Raw genomic sequence first — 16,178 nt, 5'->3', positions numbered from 1 at the left:
AACCAGACTTAACTATCCAAAAGATTCCTTCATCAATTACTGAGTTAAACTCTTTGGCAGGCGTTCATCCTATATTTGCCTGAAAATCATGTTTTTAACTTTTTAAACATTAAACAAGAATGACTTTGGGGACGTCTGGTGGCTCAGTCAGTGAAGCATCCGACTTCAGCTCAGGGGGTCTGGTTTGTGGATTCGAGCCCTGCGTCGGGCTCTGTGCTGACAGCTCAGAGCCTGGAGCCTGTTTCGGATTCTGTGTCTCCTTCTCTCCCTGCTCATGATCTCTCAAAGATAAACATTTAAAAAAAAAAGTTTTTTAAAGAACGACTTTTAAAATAAAGAGAAAACATTTTTTAAAATTAGATATATAGAACCTAAGGATATCCTAGAAAAACCTAGTAAGATTGAACAAGAGGAAATGGACAAGCCAGTAATTCCATCTCTAGGAGACAGTTCCCAAAAAAAATTTGCAAATGCATCCCTCCAGGGAGATATGTGCAAGAACACACACAGCAATGTTTCATAAGGACAATAAAACCAGAAACATGGAGATCAATGCCCATCAATGGCGGATTAGGAAAATAGCTCATGGTATATTAATAACCTGGAGCATTTATGCATCAGTGAAAAATCAATCACGACAGCTGCATTCATCAACTTGGGTGAGTCTTACATATAACGTAGAAAGTTTTACAAAGAATGCATGTGACAGGATTCCATTTAAAAGTGGAGATAGGTAGCAAATGTGGTAAAGGAATTCGAAGTAACGAGACCATAAAAGTCAGTAAAATAGTTACCTTTGAAAGGAGGGGGATGGTGATGAGGGACCCATGGAAGGCTTCTGAGACATAAGAATTGCTATTTCTTAGCATGAGCTTGCTTGATAATTATTCTTTAAACTGAATTGACATGGATTTCAGGCTTTTTCTATGTATATTTCATCATTTTTAAGTTAAAAAAAAATGGAAGAACTAAATTAAGTTGCCTATTTATTCGGTGACCAGTGGGAGGGAGCCGTTTTAGGCTCTCAAGCCTGAGGATATGCCCAGGAAAACCTTGGTTTTCCCAGCCAACATGGAAAGGCTGTTCCAAGGGGCCATATACGAAACTTTGATGAGTATTCCTTACAAAGTCACCACAGCGAAGGAAACAGAAGTCAAAGTTGACGTGAGCAGGGAAAAAGGAGCCTGCATCAGGGCAGGCCCTGAATCCAGCTGGCCACAGAAGCAGCCTCCGGCCCTAGAACCAGTAGCCGGTTTAAGGCCAGTTTCCCGGCAACAAGGCACTCACGTGTAGCAGCAAGAGCTCACTGGGCTTCCGCAGAAGGAGGCCACTTAAGGGCGTGCATCCTGTACCTCTGTGCAATGTCCAGAAGACTTGTCACTACAAGCTTGTCCCACCACTCTGGCAGCTGGCCCTGTCACATACCAACAGCCAAGGGGGTGTATGTCCCCCTGGATAGGCCCTGAGCTCACCCTTCTGGGGCCCTGGCTCACTATCCGGCAACAAGCAAGCTGCCCTCAGGTGCTCATGCATGGTCCTGAGGGGAGTTGGGGCAGGCACGGGAAAGAAAGGGAGGAGAGGAGAGAACAGAGGCTTCCCCTAAATACATTCCTCATGGGCAGTGCTTCAGTCATTTGAATTTCATTCTTTATGACCAATGAAAGTCTCAAGCACAGTCTGGCTCAGTGATTGAAGAATCCACCCCAAGCAGGGAGTAGAAGAGCTGGAGATCAGACAGGAGCAAGAGAGGATCTAATCCTGGATTATTAAGAATGACCCTATTTCTTCAACTGTAATCAAACAGTGATAATGTCTACTTTAAAAGGCTGTTTGCTGGGGCGCCTGGGTGGCTCAGTCGGCTGAGTGTCTGACTTCGGCTCAGGTCATGATCTCACGGTTCCTGGGTTCGAGCCCCGTGCTGGGCTCTGTACTGACAGCTCAGAGCCTGGAGCCTGCTTCGGATTGTGGGTCTCCCCCTCACCTCTCTCTCTCTGCCCCTCCCCCCCTTGTGCTCACTCTTTCAAAAATAAACATTTAAAAAAATTGTAAACAAATAAATAAAAGGCTGCTTGTGGATCCTATGGAAACCCTTAGGAGAAAAGGGTCTGGCAGAGGTCTTGATAAACAGAAGCTATAATAATTCTCCTCTCCTGTGTACAGCCTGGGCTGAAAGAAGGTCCATGAGTCCTCCGATCCCCACCCTCTGTACCGCATCGCCTACCCTGGGTCGCCAGATGTTCTCAGCCTAAGCCTGAAACAAAACGGCCTTCAGCCTCGAGCTGGCATCCAAGGGGGGACCCTCCCTGGGGTGGACGAACAGAGCCTGGAGCCCTGGGTCCTATACTCAGAGGTGAGCAAGGCAGCCTCTGGTCATGCCTCTGCCAGCAACTTTCTAAGCATTGCTAAGTTCAGTTTTAACTTGTCTAGCTTTACTGATTATTCCAGAAGGCCTAGAAGCGAGGCTGATGGTGCGGTCTCCTTTCAAGAGCTACCATCTTGGGTTGGCCCTAAATTTGGGGAACACCCTAGGATACAGGATACAACAGGAGCAGGCTCTCACTACCTGTTCCCAAGTCACCCGAGAGGCAGGGGCTATCTGCCCACTGGGTCGTATCACAGAGTCCCCCCTAGCAAAATCTGGTTTCAGGTTAAGTTTATTTCTAATCTTGATCTCAAGGGTTAAAACGGCCCTGTAGTCCACAGCAGCAGCTGGAACAAATCCCTCAGGCCAGCCCTCCCCAGGACTCCCCCATCCTGGCCTAGATCCATTACTGGCTACATATTTCACAGCGCCCAGAGCAAACTCAAAATACGAGGTCCCTTGCTAAAAATTTAAGAATTTTAAGATTGTGGTGACGGGTCACACGCCCACAAAGTTGTCCCTGCCCCAAGACCATTTGGTGCTTTGTGCTCTCAAAAGCTGGAGTGACAAACCATCACCGCACCCCTGCCCCGTCGGTGGGGAGAGGAGAGGAGGCAGCCAAGGGGTGTCAACCTCCCAGAGAGGAAGGTGCCCAGGGCCCTGCAGCAGAGCCCAAGAGGCCCTGCCCAAAGGGCAGCTTGTTTTTTTTCCACTTGCTAGAAAAATAGCTCAGAGCAGATCTCCTGTGACCAGCAGATCGATGATAACATCATTATATATGGAGGCTCCATTTTGACCTTTTTTCCAGTTCTATTTTTGTAAGTCATTTTACACAGCAGGGGACTTATTCAGGATCTCTTTGGGTCTGAAATCCCCTGGGGAGACGCAAGAACATAAGCGGTATCCTGAAGTTTCCCCAGGGCAGTCCTCCTTCCAGAAGGCCACTCAGGCACCTGTGAAACCGGCCCCAGGCTGGCTCTGTATCTTCTAAGGCTGTTGTGAGAGTTCCTGCAGGTGCTGGGCGCCAAGCACAGAGCCTCCCCTGGCGCTGAGTGACAATAAATGTAGCTACTTATTGTGCATACGAAGCTGTTTTCATATTTCATTTGATTGCTTTTGTTGCTCTGCAAAACGCTTATTTATTTTTTCCAATTCCACCCCCCACCCCCACCCCGAGTTGATACTTCTACTAATTCTAGGACAGAAACACTGTTACCAATACATGTCAGCCTATGGAACTGAGCCTCATTCTCCTGCGTCCTGGAAGATACAGGTCACCTCCAAAGATCTTACAGCTGCCGTAGCATGGTCACACTTGGATTATGCACCTGCAAAAAATGTTAGCACATGTACCCCAATATACAGATACTTATTTATAAATTATATGTTTAACTGTACTCCTATACCCATCTTAAGACACTCACAAAAATAGAAACCTTTAAAAGGGAAAGATGAAATATACATTTTGCTCTTGCAAAACTAATATTTGGGGGAGAGCATTTTGATTGAATAGGTTTCACTACCTTTTAAAATCTAGATCTAAAGGTGTGTAAGGTAACTATTCATAGGTCTGGCTTGGAATTAATTTTATTACTCAACTAGATTTCAAAGGCTGTTATAGCTTTAAAAAAAAAAAATTCTGACAAAGAGGGGTAGCTCCAAACCAAAGATGTACCTTGTTAGTTGTACTAAATAATTCCTGATTCTCAGTCATACAAAGATTTCTGTTGAAATGTCACTAATAAAATGTCTTTCTCCTGAGGTCAATCTTTTTTATTTTTTTTAGCAACTTCTAAGATGTGCCATTTTTCTTTTTATTTTATTTTTTTAATATGAAACTTATTGTCAAATTGGTTTCCATACAACACCCAGTGCTCATCCCAACAGGTGCCCTCCTCAATGCCCATCACTCACTTTCTCCTCCCTCCCACCCCACCCCCCATCAACCCTCAGTTTATTAACAGTCTTTTATAGTTTGGCTCCCTCCCTCTCTGACTTTTTTTTTTCCCTTCCCCTCCCCCATGGTCTCCTGTTAAGTTTCTCAGGATCCACATAAGAGTGAAAACACATGGTACCTGTCTTTCTCTGTATGGCTTATTTCACTTAGCATAACACTCTCCAGTTCCATCCACGTTGCTACAAAGGGCCATATTTCATTCTTTCTCATTGCCACATAGTACTCCAGTGTGTATATAAACCATAATTTCTTTATCCATTTGTCAGTTGATGGACATTTAGTCTCTTTCCACAATTTGGCTATTGTTGAGAGTGCTGCTATAAACATTGGGGTACAAGTGCCCCTATGCATCAGTACTCCTGTATCCTTTGGGTAAATTCCTAGCAGTGCTACTGCTGGGTCCTAGGGTAGGTCTATTTTTAATTTCTTGAGGAACCTCCACACTGTTTTCCAGAGTGGCTGCATCAGTTTGCATTCCCACCAACAGTGCAAGAGGGTTCCCGTTTCTCCCTAAGATGTGCCATTCTTCACAAATGGGTTCAAGCCACACTGATACTCTTCATTTTGAAATTTCAAAGACAGGTTTAAAAAGTTTACTTACGAGTTTTTGTTTAATTCACAAAGATACAGATTTTATAGGCGCTCATCATGATCAGCTACAGAATCACATAACAGTAACATTTCCAAACATCGGTTTCAAAAATCAACACTCGTCGCCACCTTTGTTTTTATGAAACACCTTTAGCACAGCACCCTCCACGAATGACTTTCAAAAAGCAGTCACTTCCCCTCCTTTTCCATGAGGTGAGTTTTTTTTTTCCTAAAATATTTGCTAGGTGACATGTTACTGACAACCAGTTGTCATCATACAAAAGGTCAGCAAGTTTGAAATAGTTGCCTATTAGTATAAAAAAAAAAAAGCAAGCATAATTCATCTTCAAGTTTGACAGCTTTTAAAAGCATGTTGCCAAAAATCCTTTCATCGTGACTCCCCATCTCCTTACAGAATGTGAGGAGGATTCTATCGTACTTTAAGATCCTGTTTTTGTAACAGTTATCACACTGATGATATGTTATCTCACTCTGGGCACTCCTTGGCTTTGCTGCACAAACTCCCCAATAAAGAATATGGTAAAAGAATGTCAACAACAGTGCTGTATTTGTATTCTTACCCAGGAATCTTTATTCTAGTCGAAGCAGGAACTATTAGTGGGGACACTTCTACGGTTTTTCCAAAGCATTGTTTTATTAAAGAAGTAGTTTTCTGTTGAGAATGTATCTTCAGGGATACATTTTTTTAATGGTGTGCATGCATCCCAGCTGTATGGATAGCTCATAACTGAAACAGTCCAATAAATACCATAGGCTAAGACACGTTGTTTTTAATCTGTGTTTTATCCAGATGCCCAACGCTTCATAATTTATTCTAACACCTGGCAATGTTTTCTCTGCACCTTCCAACAGTGTATGCAGACAAGTACCTATTCCTTTTGTGCTGTGTGGTTTCCTTGTTTTATTTTAGTCATTATGGCATGTGGCTCTTTGCCTCTGCTGGTAAGAAAACTGAAGAAGGAAAAAAAAAATACCTCTAAACATTTATCATTACGTTTAGTGAATTTTGAGGGATTGAATTCAGGACCCAGGATTTCAAACCTTGCTTTTAAGAAGTGTAGTGGTTTGGGGACCTGTACCAAATGCCTAGTTTCTAAATATCTTGCTAATCCATATGGCTCGATCATCAGCCTACATTTCAACGTGTCGTATGCACTCAGGGATGGGTGTATTATTACCAGTGAGGGGTGTATATAAATCCATATCCAATCCAGACTTCTTGATAATTTCAACGTTTTGTCATCTTGTCCAGTCTGGTGAGATCATTTGCATTTCATAACATGCTATGGAGAGCCCTCACTGCCAAGGGCCATCAGCCCTTACCAATGTTCTTGTTGCTTTAACTTGCCTGACAGCTTGTGGTCAGACTTCAGTTCTTATTCTATTACTTGCTAACTGTCTGACCTGGGAGGACAATCATCAGAGCACTTTCAACCCCTCTGTGCTTGGTCCACCTGCCACTGCTCATACAGTAGGTCTCATGTGACACTTGAGAACACTGGGATCAATCCACAAATATTAGGAAGGCTGATAGCTTATGTTAAAATGCATGTAAGTAGAAATTTTAATATTTTCATCCCCCATCCTAATGGATCATCCTACATACTTCACTTTGGGGATAGTCCTCAAGTGAAACATATTGTGTCCCAGGGAACAATTTATCAGAGAACAACAGTTATCACTACCATCCGTTCCTCAAATATTCTTGTAAACCCACGTGCTTTCCCAAGGGAGAGAGAACGGTCTGAAGTTAAAGCTGGTCTCGAGATTCCTGCTTAATGGGAGACGACCATGGAGGGGCCCATGGGACAGGGATTGTTGTCTGTCCTGGGTAGTGGGCATGCACAGTGAGAACTACGGAGCCAGACAGAGAAGAAAATACATAAATAAATGTAGCGAGTGCTGTAATAAAGGGGCACGTGTGGACCCATGGGAAACCAAATAAGGAGAAATTCAGGAGGACTTCATACTAGAAGTGGTGGGACCTTTGAGCAAGCTTTGAAAGAAGGGTGAAATTTCAGTGGGAGGGAGGAAGCAGTAGGAACAGAGTTGCAGGATAAATGGCGAAATGTTTGGGGAACATGAAGATATCCAGAGCTGATCAGAAGGAACGGGAAGTGAAACTGATTTCTCTTAAGGACTTAGAATGTACTCTCCTACATTAACATTGTACAGTGTTGTCTTGAAAGAGAGTGGGAGTTTTTATTATCATTATTATTTCCTTGGTAAGAAATGATGTCTCCTAGTGTTTCCTCCATAGGGCTCCAGTCTGGAAATGGTGAAAAAACTTGGAAGTGCCATGTTAAGGAGTTGGACTTCATCCAAGATGCATTTGACAATAGCTTATAGGTGGTAGGGAATGATTGTTTTTAAGCAGAGGTGAGACATGATTAGATACCTTCCACGGCATTCCTGAGGATACGCTCAATTAGAGTCCAAGTTCCACTAACATCAGAATCACCTGGAAAATGCAAATTACTGGGCCCCACTGTAGATCTTCATAATCAGAATTTCTAGAGCTGCATCCAGACAGCTATTTGCATTTCAACAGACTCTACAGCCAAATTTTTTTCCTGTATTGTCATCCCACTGCCTCACCCACACCCCAATAATTCAGGCACATATGAAAAATTAAGATCAAGTGCATTATTGGTTTTCTTACTGTGTGACTGGTTTAGGAGATAGAATGTATCAGCAAGTTACTGTGTTTCTAACTTAGTGTTCCTGATAGTTACCTAAACTATTCTTAGGTTTGTACTTGAGATTCTATGTTCACTCCTTGTCCAGCTTTAAGCCTATTGTGATTAAAACAGTGTAGTTCTTCCCCCATTCCCAAACTTCTATCCTTCTCCTTTACCTCATTCCCAAGTTTCACATACATCATATGGTCAAGGCCAGGTGCTTCACCTTTTAACATTTTGATCTTCACAACATCATCATGAAGAAGGTTTTATTCTTTCTTTTAAGTTTATTTAAGAGAGAGCAAGAAAGAGCATGGGAGGGGCAGAGGGAGAAGGAAAGAGAGAATCCCAAGCAGGCTCTGCACTGTCAGCACAGAGGCTGATGCAGGGCTCGAACTCACAAACTGTGAGATCATGACCTGAACCAAAACCAAGAGTCAGACACTTAACCAACTGAGCCACCCTGGCACCCCTATTATTCTCAGTTTTTAAATGAGATTGGAAGCTGGGCTGTAGAAGATGGGAAAGCTTATCCAAGGTTATGGCATTAGCAAGTAGCAGAACTAGAGTTTGAAATCTGACTTCAAAACCTGTGCTCTTGAAATTAAAAAGACCAACAATCACAAGCATTGGCAAGGATGTGGAAGAATCGGAACCCCCATACACTGCTGATGGGTATGCAGATAGCATAGTCACCCTGGATAACAGTCCGACAGTTTCTCCTAAGGTTAAACGTAGCCTTATCATATGACACAGTAATATATTCCTGCACTTGTCCCCCTAAACAAAACCTACATCTACACATAGAGTTGTACATAACGCTGATCATGGTTTTGCTTATAGTAGCCCAATACTGGAAGCTACCAAACTGTCCAACGAGATGAATGGGATAAAAGTTACAGTATATCTGTACAACAGAATACTGCTTGGCAATGAGACGGAATGTTCTGAGTCTCACAACAACGCGGATGGATCTCGAAAACGTTAAAGAAGCCAAATATCAAGGAGTACGTACTCTGGTTGCATTATATGAAATTTTGGAAAGGTAAGAACACATCTATAGTGATAGCAGGCTCCCTGGGCTTGGGCAGGGGTATTAAGTACAAAAGAGCATGAGGGAGAGAATTTGGGGTGATGCGACTGTTTTATATCTTGATTGTCGTGGACTGACATTTGTCAAAACTCATGAAATTGTATGCTGAAAATGGGTTCGTTGTAGCACATGCGTTATACTCAATAGATTAAAAAAACAAGAACAAACCAAGTTGTGCTCTTTCCCTAAACCACCCGGCCTCCGTTTTTCTAACTCTACCCTAAATCGCGCACCCCACCCCCAGGCTGAGTGGCTGGTGTGATGTGTTGTGGCTTCTGCAATAGGGGCCTGGGAGCCTGCACAGCACAGCTGCCCCTATGATCTCACACCAAAACCACACTTGGTCATGCCCAAGCTTATTCCTTTATTGGGCTCTCAATGTAGTTTAGCCTGAGCCTTCACCCATCAGGACCTGCCTTTGTGTTCCTGGTTATCTGTGCCCAGGAACTGAAAGGCGGAGTCCCCAGAAACTTCCTCACACTGGGCTGGCAGGGCAGCCCCTCAGAGAGATGTGCTACCTTGTCCCTACCTTGCTCCTCCCCAGCCTCCTGCCAAGAAACCTTTCAGTGAGACCCGAAACCAAAAACAATGACAAAGCTGTTGCCTATGCTAGTCTCCTTCTGCGTACCTCTCAGCCTGGGAAGGGGCCTCTGGAAGGCAGGAGCAGGGTGTATGCTCCATTCTCTAAAACCCAACACTTTCTCAGCCATCCAGAGGCAACTTCAGGAAGCACTTTCTTGACTCCTCCAACTTCTCTGTCACAGGACCACTGTTCCCTTTCCAGCCTCTGAATTTGCTGGTTTCCTTGACTTCCGATGAATATCTTAATTATAATGCATATGATATTGTCTTATTCACTAATTGCTTTGTGTAAGGTCTCTGAGAGGACAGTTGTTGTACTGCTATACTTACAAGGCAATGATACTATATTGATGGACTGATTGATCCCACCTTTACCTCTAGAAAAATACCCCAAATGCCTATGTCTGTCCCCTCTAAAAGGCTATAGCCATACCACAGAAATGCAAAGGATTAGGAGAGACTACTATGAAGAATTACAGGTTTTCTCTGCTATCCAAAAGCAGAGTTCCTATGAAAGCTTTCATAAGCCAAAGTGGCACAAAGCAAAGAAACAATTAGCAATAATTTATATGGAAAAAAAATTGAGCATTCCCAGACCACAAAAATAACATTCTTCAGGCTTTTCTAATACCTTAGAATGTATCTTGCTAATAGATGCACAAAATAAGTCAAGATAAAACACAGATGCTCACAAACACAGCTTAAAGCTATGGCAGCTTAATACTGTGATGCTGAGCATAGTTCCTGGGGAAGGAGCTTTGCAGTGCTACTCTCACTCTCTCACTGCTTGGGTGCATGCGGTCTCTAGGAGATAGATAGATAGATAGATAGATAGATAGATAGATAGATAGATAATGGTTTGCTATAAAACAAACACCTAATGCTATTTTTGTCCTTCACCTTTTTTAGTAAAAGTGAAAATGCTCTTCATATTTCTGTTGGTTAACAAAAAAGTACTAATGTAGGTCTTTCATGAAAGTGAAATGGCATAACGCAAAGTTTCAAAAAGCAGGGGGACACCTGCATATGCCAACAAATTGGGCAATCTAGGAAAAATGGATAAATTTCTAGAAACACACCAACCTACCAATAGTGAATCATGAAGAAATAGAAAATCTGAACAGACCAATTACTAGTAAGGGGATTGAATCGGTAATCAAAAACCTCCCAACAAAGAACAGTCCAAGACTAGATGGCTTCACTGGTGAATTCTACCAAATATTTAAAGAATTAATACCAATCCTTTTTCAAATGCTTTCAAGAAATGGAAGAGGAGGGGATACCTCCAAACTCATTTTACAAAGCCAGCATCACTCTGATACCAAAGCCAGATAAGCACAATACAAAACAAAAAGTACAGGCCAATGTCTCTGGTGAATGTAGATGCAAAAATCCTTAACCAAGTGTTAGCAAACCAAATTCAACAGTACATTAAAAGAATCACACACCATGATCAAGTGAGATTCGTTCCAGAAATGCAAGGATGGTTCAACACCTGCAAACCAGTCAATGATCATGTTAACAATAGGATAAAAATTCATCATCTTTTCATGATAAAAACTCTCAAACTGGGTATAAGAAATCATACATTAAATTAAGGGCCATATATGATAAGCCCACAGGCAACATCATACTCAACCATGAAAAGTTAAAACCTTTTCTTCCAAGGTTAGGAATGAGACAACGATCTTCATTCTCACCACTTTTATTCAAAGTGGAAGTCCTAGACAGAGTAATTAGGCAAGAAAAAGATATAAAAGGCATCCAAATCAGAAAGGAAGAAGTAAAATGGTCTCTATTTGTAGATGATAGGATACTACATATAGAAAATCCTAAAGACTCCACAAAAATAAATAAATAAATAAATGAATAAATAAATAAATAATAACAACAACAACAACAAAAAAAAAAACACTCCACACTTAGAGTTTCAGGCTAAGAAAAAAATCAGTATACAAAAATCAGTTGTGTTTCTACATGCCAACAACAAACTAGCAGAAAGAGAAATTAAGAAAACAATCCGGGGCGCCTGGGTGGCGCAGTCGGTTAAGCGTCCGACTTCAGCCAGGTCACGATCTCGCGGTCCGTGAGTTCGAGCCCCGTGTCGGGCTCTGGGCTGATGGCTCAGAGACTGGAGCCTGTTTCCGATTCTGTGTCTCCCTCTCTCTCTGCCCCTCCCCTGTTCATGCTCTGTCTCTCTCTGTCCCAAAAATAAATAAACGTTGAAAAAAAAATTAAAAAAAAAAAAAGGAAACAATCCAATTTACAATAGAATTAAAAGGAATAAAATACTTAGGAATAAATTTAACCAAGGAGGTGGAAAATCTATACACTGACAACTATGTATCATTGATGAAATTAAAGATGACACAAATAAAAGGAAAGATGTTCTGTGCTCATAGATTGAAAAAAATACTGTTAAAGTGTTCATACTATGCAAAATGATCTACAGATTTAAAGTAGTGTTTTTCAAAATTCCAGTTGTATTTTTCACAGAAGTAGGAAAAACAATCCTAAAGTTTGCATGGAACCACAAAAGACACTGAATAGCTAAAGCAATCTTGACAAAGAAGAATATGGCTGAAGACATCATGCTTCCTGGCTTCAAACTATATTACAAAGCTATGGTAATCAAAACAGTGTGGTATTGGCTTAAAGACAGATACATGGAGAAATGGAACAGAATAGAGAGCTCAAAAATAAATCCATGTATCTATAGTTTATAAGAACAAAGAATATACAAAGTGGAAAGAATCTCTCTTTAATAAATGGTTTTGGGAATATGGGACAGTCACGTGGAAAAAAAATGAACCTAGACCCCCATGATATGCCATACACAAAAACTAATTCAAAATGGATTAAAGACTTGAAAACCCAAAACCATAATACATGTAGGAGAAAATAGAGCAGGTAAACTCTTTGACATTGGCCTTGGAAGGAGTTTTTGGATTTGACACCAAAAGCAAAGTCAACAAAAGCAAAAACATCAATCTAGAAAGCATCTACATGCAGAGGAAACCATCAACAAAAGGCAACCTATGGAATAGGAGAAAATATTTGCAAACCCCATATCCAGTAAAGGGTTAATATCCAAAATATATAAGGAACCTCCACAACTCAAGAGCAAAACCCCCAAATGACCCAATATAAAAATGAGCAAAGAACCCAAATAGACATTCTTCCTAAGACCTACAAATGGCCAACAGGTACAGGAAAAGGTAGTCAACATCACTAATCATCGAAGACATGCAAATCAAAACCACAATGAGCTATCACCTCCTACCTGTTAAAATGGCTCTGACCAAAAAAGACAAGAGCTAATGAATGCTGGTTAGAACGTGGAGAAGAGAGACCCCTTGCACACGTTGGTAGGAGTGTAAACTGGTTCAGTCACTATGAAAGACAATACGGAGATTCCTCAAGAAATTAAGAATAGAACCACTGTATGACCCAGTAATCCCATTTCTGGGTAGATTTCCAAAGGAAACAAAACCATCATCTCAAAGAGAGATCTACACCTCCCACGTTCAGTGCAGTATTATTTCCGCATCTTGGCTACTGTGAATAACTTAAGTGTTTATTGACAGATTAATGGATCAAGAAAATGGGATACACGCATATATGCACACATAATTGAATATTATTCAGCCCTAAAAAAGGAAGGAAATCCTGTCATTTACAACAATATGGATGGATCTAGATGGCATTATGCTAAGTGAAATCAAAGAAAATCATGGTATTACTTACATGTAGAATCTAAAAGAAAAAGTTTTTTAAAGGTCAAACTCACAAAGTATAAAAGTGATTTCCTGGAGGTAGAGGAAACAGAAGTTGGTAAAAGGGTAAAAATTTTCAGCTAGAAGATGAATAAGGTCTGGGGATTTAATGCATAACATAGTGACTATAGTTGATAACACTGTACTGTGAAACTGAAATTTGCGAAGAGACTAGAACTTAGGTGTTCTTAATAATAAAATATGTGAGGTGATGGATGTGTTAATTAACTCCGTGGGGGGAATCATTTCACAATGTATACATAAAGCAATGTATACATTGTGCACTCTAAATACTTTACAATTTTGTCAGTTATATCCCAATAAATCTGAAAAAAAAAATGCTGTAACTATAAACCAACCGACTATTCCCACAGACAGCTTCTCATTTAGTTTTCTATAGATCAAGTAGTTTATGTGTTTTGTGTCTGCAAAATCTCAAAGAGGAGAAATGCGAAATAACACCAGGTAGCCTAACATAGGATTTCCCTTGTTTATTTCCTGGAACAATCCAGAATCTTACTGACATAAGCTAAATGTAGTTTTTTGTTCTTTTTGCCCTTTGTCAACTGAGGATATATTTCTAAGTCCTTTTAGCCAGCAGGGACTTAAAAACTCCATGGTGGATCAGAGATTGTCTCAGTTTCAACCCTGACAATGAATTTGAGTCTTTGTGTAATTCACATGCAAGGGGGTAGAGATGGAGAGAAGAGTGAAGATCAGAGCACAAAAGTCCAGGTGATACCAAACTTACAGGGCATTGAGTTACCTGCAGAGGGACACGGTAAGCCCAGGTTTACACTGTGAGTATGAACACTCTCCCAAAGAGAGGAGGGAGCCAGCAAGACAAGCAAGGTTAAGCAGGATATCCCAGATCAAGAGAAGGGTAGCTTATTGGCTGTGTAATCCGGAACAATCCTATATAATCCTTTAACCTTCTTGAGCCTCATTTTCTCAGCTGTAAAATAGAGATTTAAAAAACCCAGTTTTATACCCTAACTCTTGACATGTACTACTATGGAGATGTTTTAACCTTTTCCAGAGTTTCGTGTAAGTGGAGTCATAGAGTAGGCGTTCTTTGAGGTTTGGTTTCTTTAATTTTTTTTTTTTGATCCGTCTATGTTGTGATTCTTTTTCATGGTGTTCTTTTCATTGCTAAGGAGAGTTTCATTATATGGATAGAACAGGATTTATTCCATTCACCTATTGTTGAGCATTTCAGTAGTTTCCACTTTGAGGCCATTGTAAACAAAACTGCTATCAACACTGTGTATAAGTCTTTGTGTATAGGTTTCCTTTTTATTGGGTAAATACCTAGGAATGAGATTGCTAGGTCATATAATAAGGGTACATTTAACTTTAGGAGAAACTACCAAGCTTCTTTCCAAACTGATGGTACCATTTTGTATGCCTATCAGCCACGTATGAATGAGGGTTCCATTTTTTCCACACCCTCACCAACACTTGTTATTGTTAGTCTTCTTAATCTGAAGAGCACAGGTTTCAAAGTCAGACCTCAAATTCTAGTCCTGCCAGTTGCTAACCCCATAACTTTGGATAAATCATCTGATCTTATGGAGTCTAGTTTCCCCATTTAAAAAACAAGAATATTCCTACAATGGAGTTTTATGTGGAAGGCAGAGATGTGTTCAATTATTTAGCATGCCTAATTATACCCACTCCATATTTATTCATTCTCGATTCTGCAGACCAATATGTCTGAAGTTCTAATTTAAGGGCCCTATTAAGATGTCTTTTTATATAAATTACCTGAGATTAGGTGCAGCCTGATGCTCATGGACTCACCACAGTGGTGCCCAAGATCAGGAAGAACCATTAGTTCTGCCTGTGTACCTACTCCCAGGTAGAGAAGGGAGGAGCCTACCCTCCACTACCCTCCTAGTGTCTACAAGCACCTAGAGCTTTCTCTCCAGCACTGGATAATGGGGAAGTTATGGGACTTAGAGTCATTAGCCAATTTTTGAAAACTTCTGAGTCTTTTCTTATGTAAAAGGATGCTCTCACCATAGGATGATTGTTGAAGATCAATATGCCATGTAATGAGAGTTTTACTTCCATGGAGAGGTTAAAAAAAGAGAGCATGTATATTCAGATAAGGACCTTCTAAAAACTAATCAAATGGCAAATACAAGTCCCTGTTCTCAACTTCCCTAGCCACATTAGAGGTGATGAGCTTCTGTGGCAATAGGGAGTTGAGAAAGTTCACTACAGAAGGGGCCAACATCCCAGTATCCCTATGTAGTGCAGAAGAGAGGGAAGCAGCACATCAGAGGCCAAGTCAGAAAGGCAGACAAAACATTGAGCCCTGGCAATCCCAATTCAGTAGATCTGAGGTAAGCTCCAAGAATCTCCATGTACCCAGGCTTCCCAAGCTGACTGATACACAGGTGTAGGAACTATAGACCAGCAGGTTCTCAAAGTGTGGCCATCTGACCAACAACATCAGCATCACATGTGAACTAAATAGAAATGCCAGTTCTTGGAGAGCGTTATGCTAAGTGAATTAAGTCATACAGAGAAAGACAGATACCATATGTTTTCACTCTTATGTGGGTCCTAAGAAACTTAACAGAAGACCATGGGGGAGGGGAAGGAAAAAAAACGTTAGAAAGTGAGGGAGCCAAAACATAGGAGACTCTTAAAAACTGAGAACTGAGGGTTGATGGGGGGTAGGAGGGACAGAAGGGTGGGTGATGAGTATTGAGGAGGGCACCTGTTGGGATGAGCACTGGGTGTTGTATGGAAACCAATTTGACAATAAGTTTCATATTAAAGAAAAAAACAGAAATGCCAGTTCTCAGGCTCCATCTCAGACCTATTCAATCAGAAATTTTGGAGGTGGGACCTAGCAATTGGTGTTTCTAAAAGCTGTTCAGTTAATTCCGATGAATGTCCAAGTTGGAGAACCACTATAGCAGGCCAGTGACCATTAAGGACCTTCCCAATACCGAAGGGCTGACGCCAGTGGGAGAAACAGGAAGGGAACAGATTCCGGAGAGAAAATCAGAGAGCACTGCCAGGTCCAGGCCAGATGGCCATGGTCACACATGGGATGAAGACTGATCCAAAAGGGACAGTAGCGTCTGGCTGCCCCTAC

This window comes from Prionailurus bengalensis, chromosome A3 (genome assembly GCF_016509475.1).
Source record: "Prionailurus bengalensis isolate Pbe53 chromosome A3, Fcat_Pben_1.1_paternal_pri, whole genome shotgun sequence".
In the NCBI taxonomy this organism is placed as follows: Eukaryota; Metazoa; Chordata; class Mammalia; order Carnivora; family Felidae; genus Prionailurus; species Prionailurus bengalensis.
Note: the sequence above shows the minus strand (reverse complement) of the source record.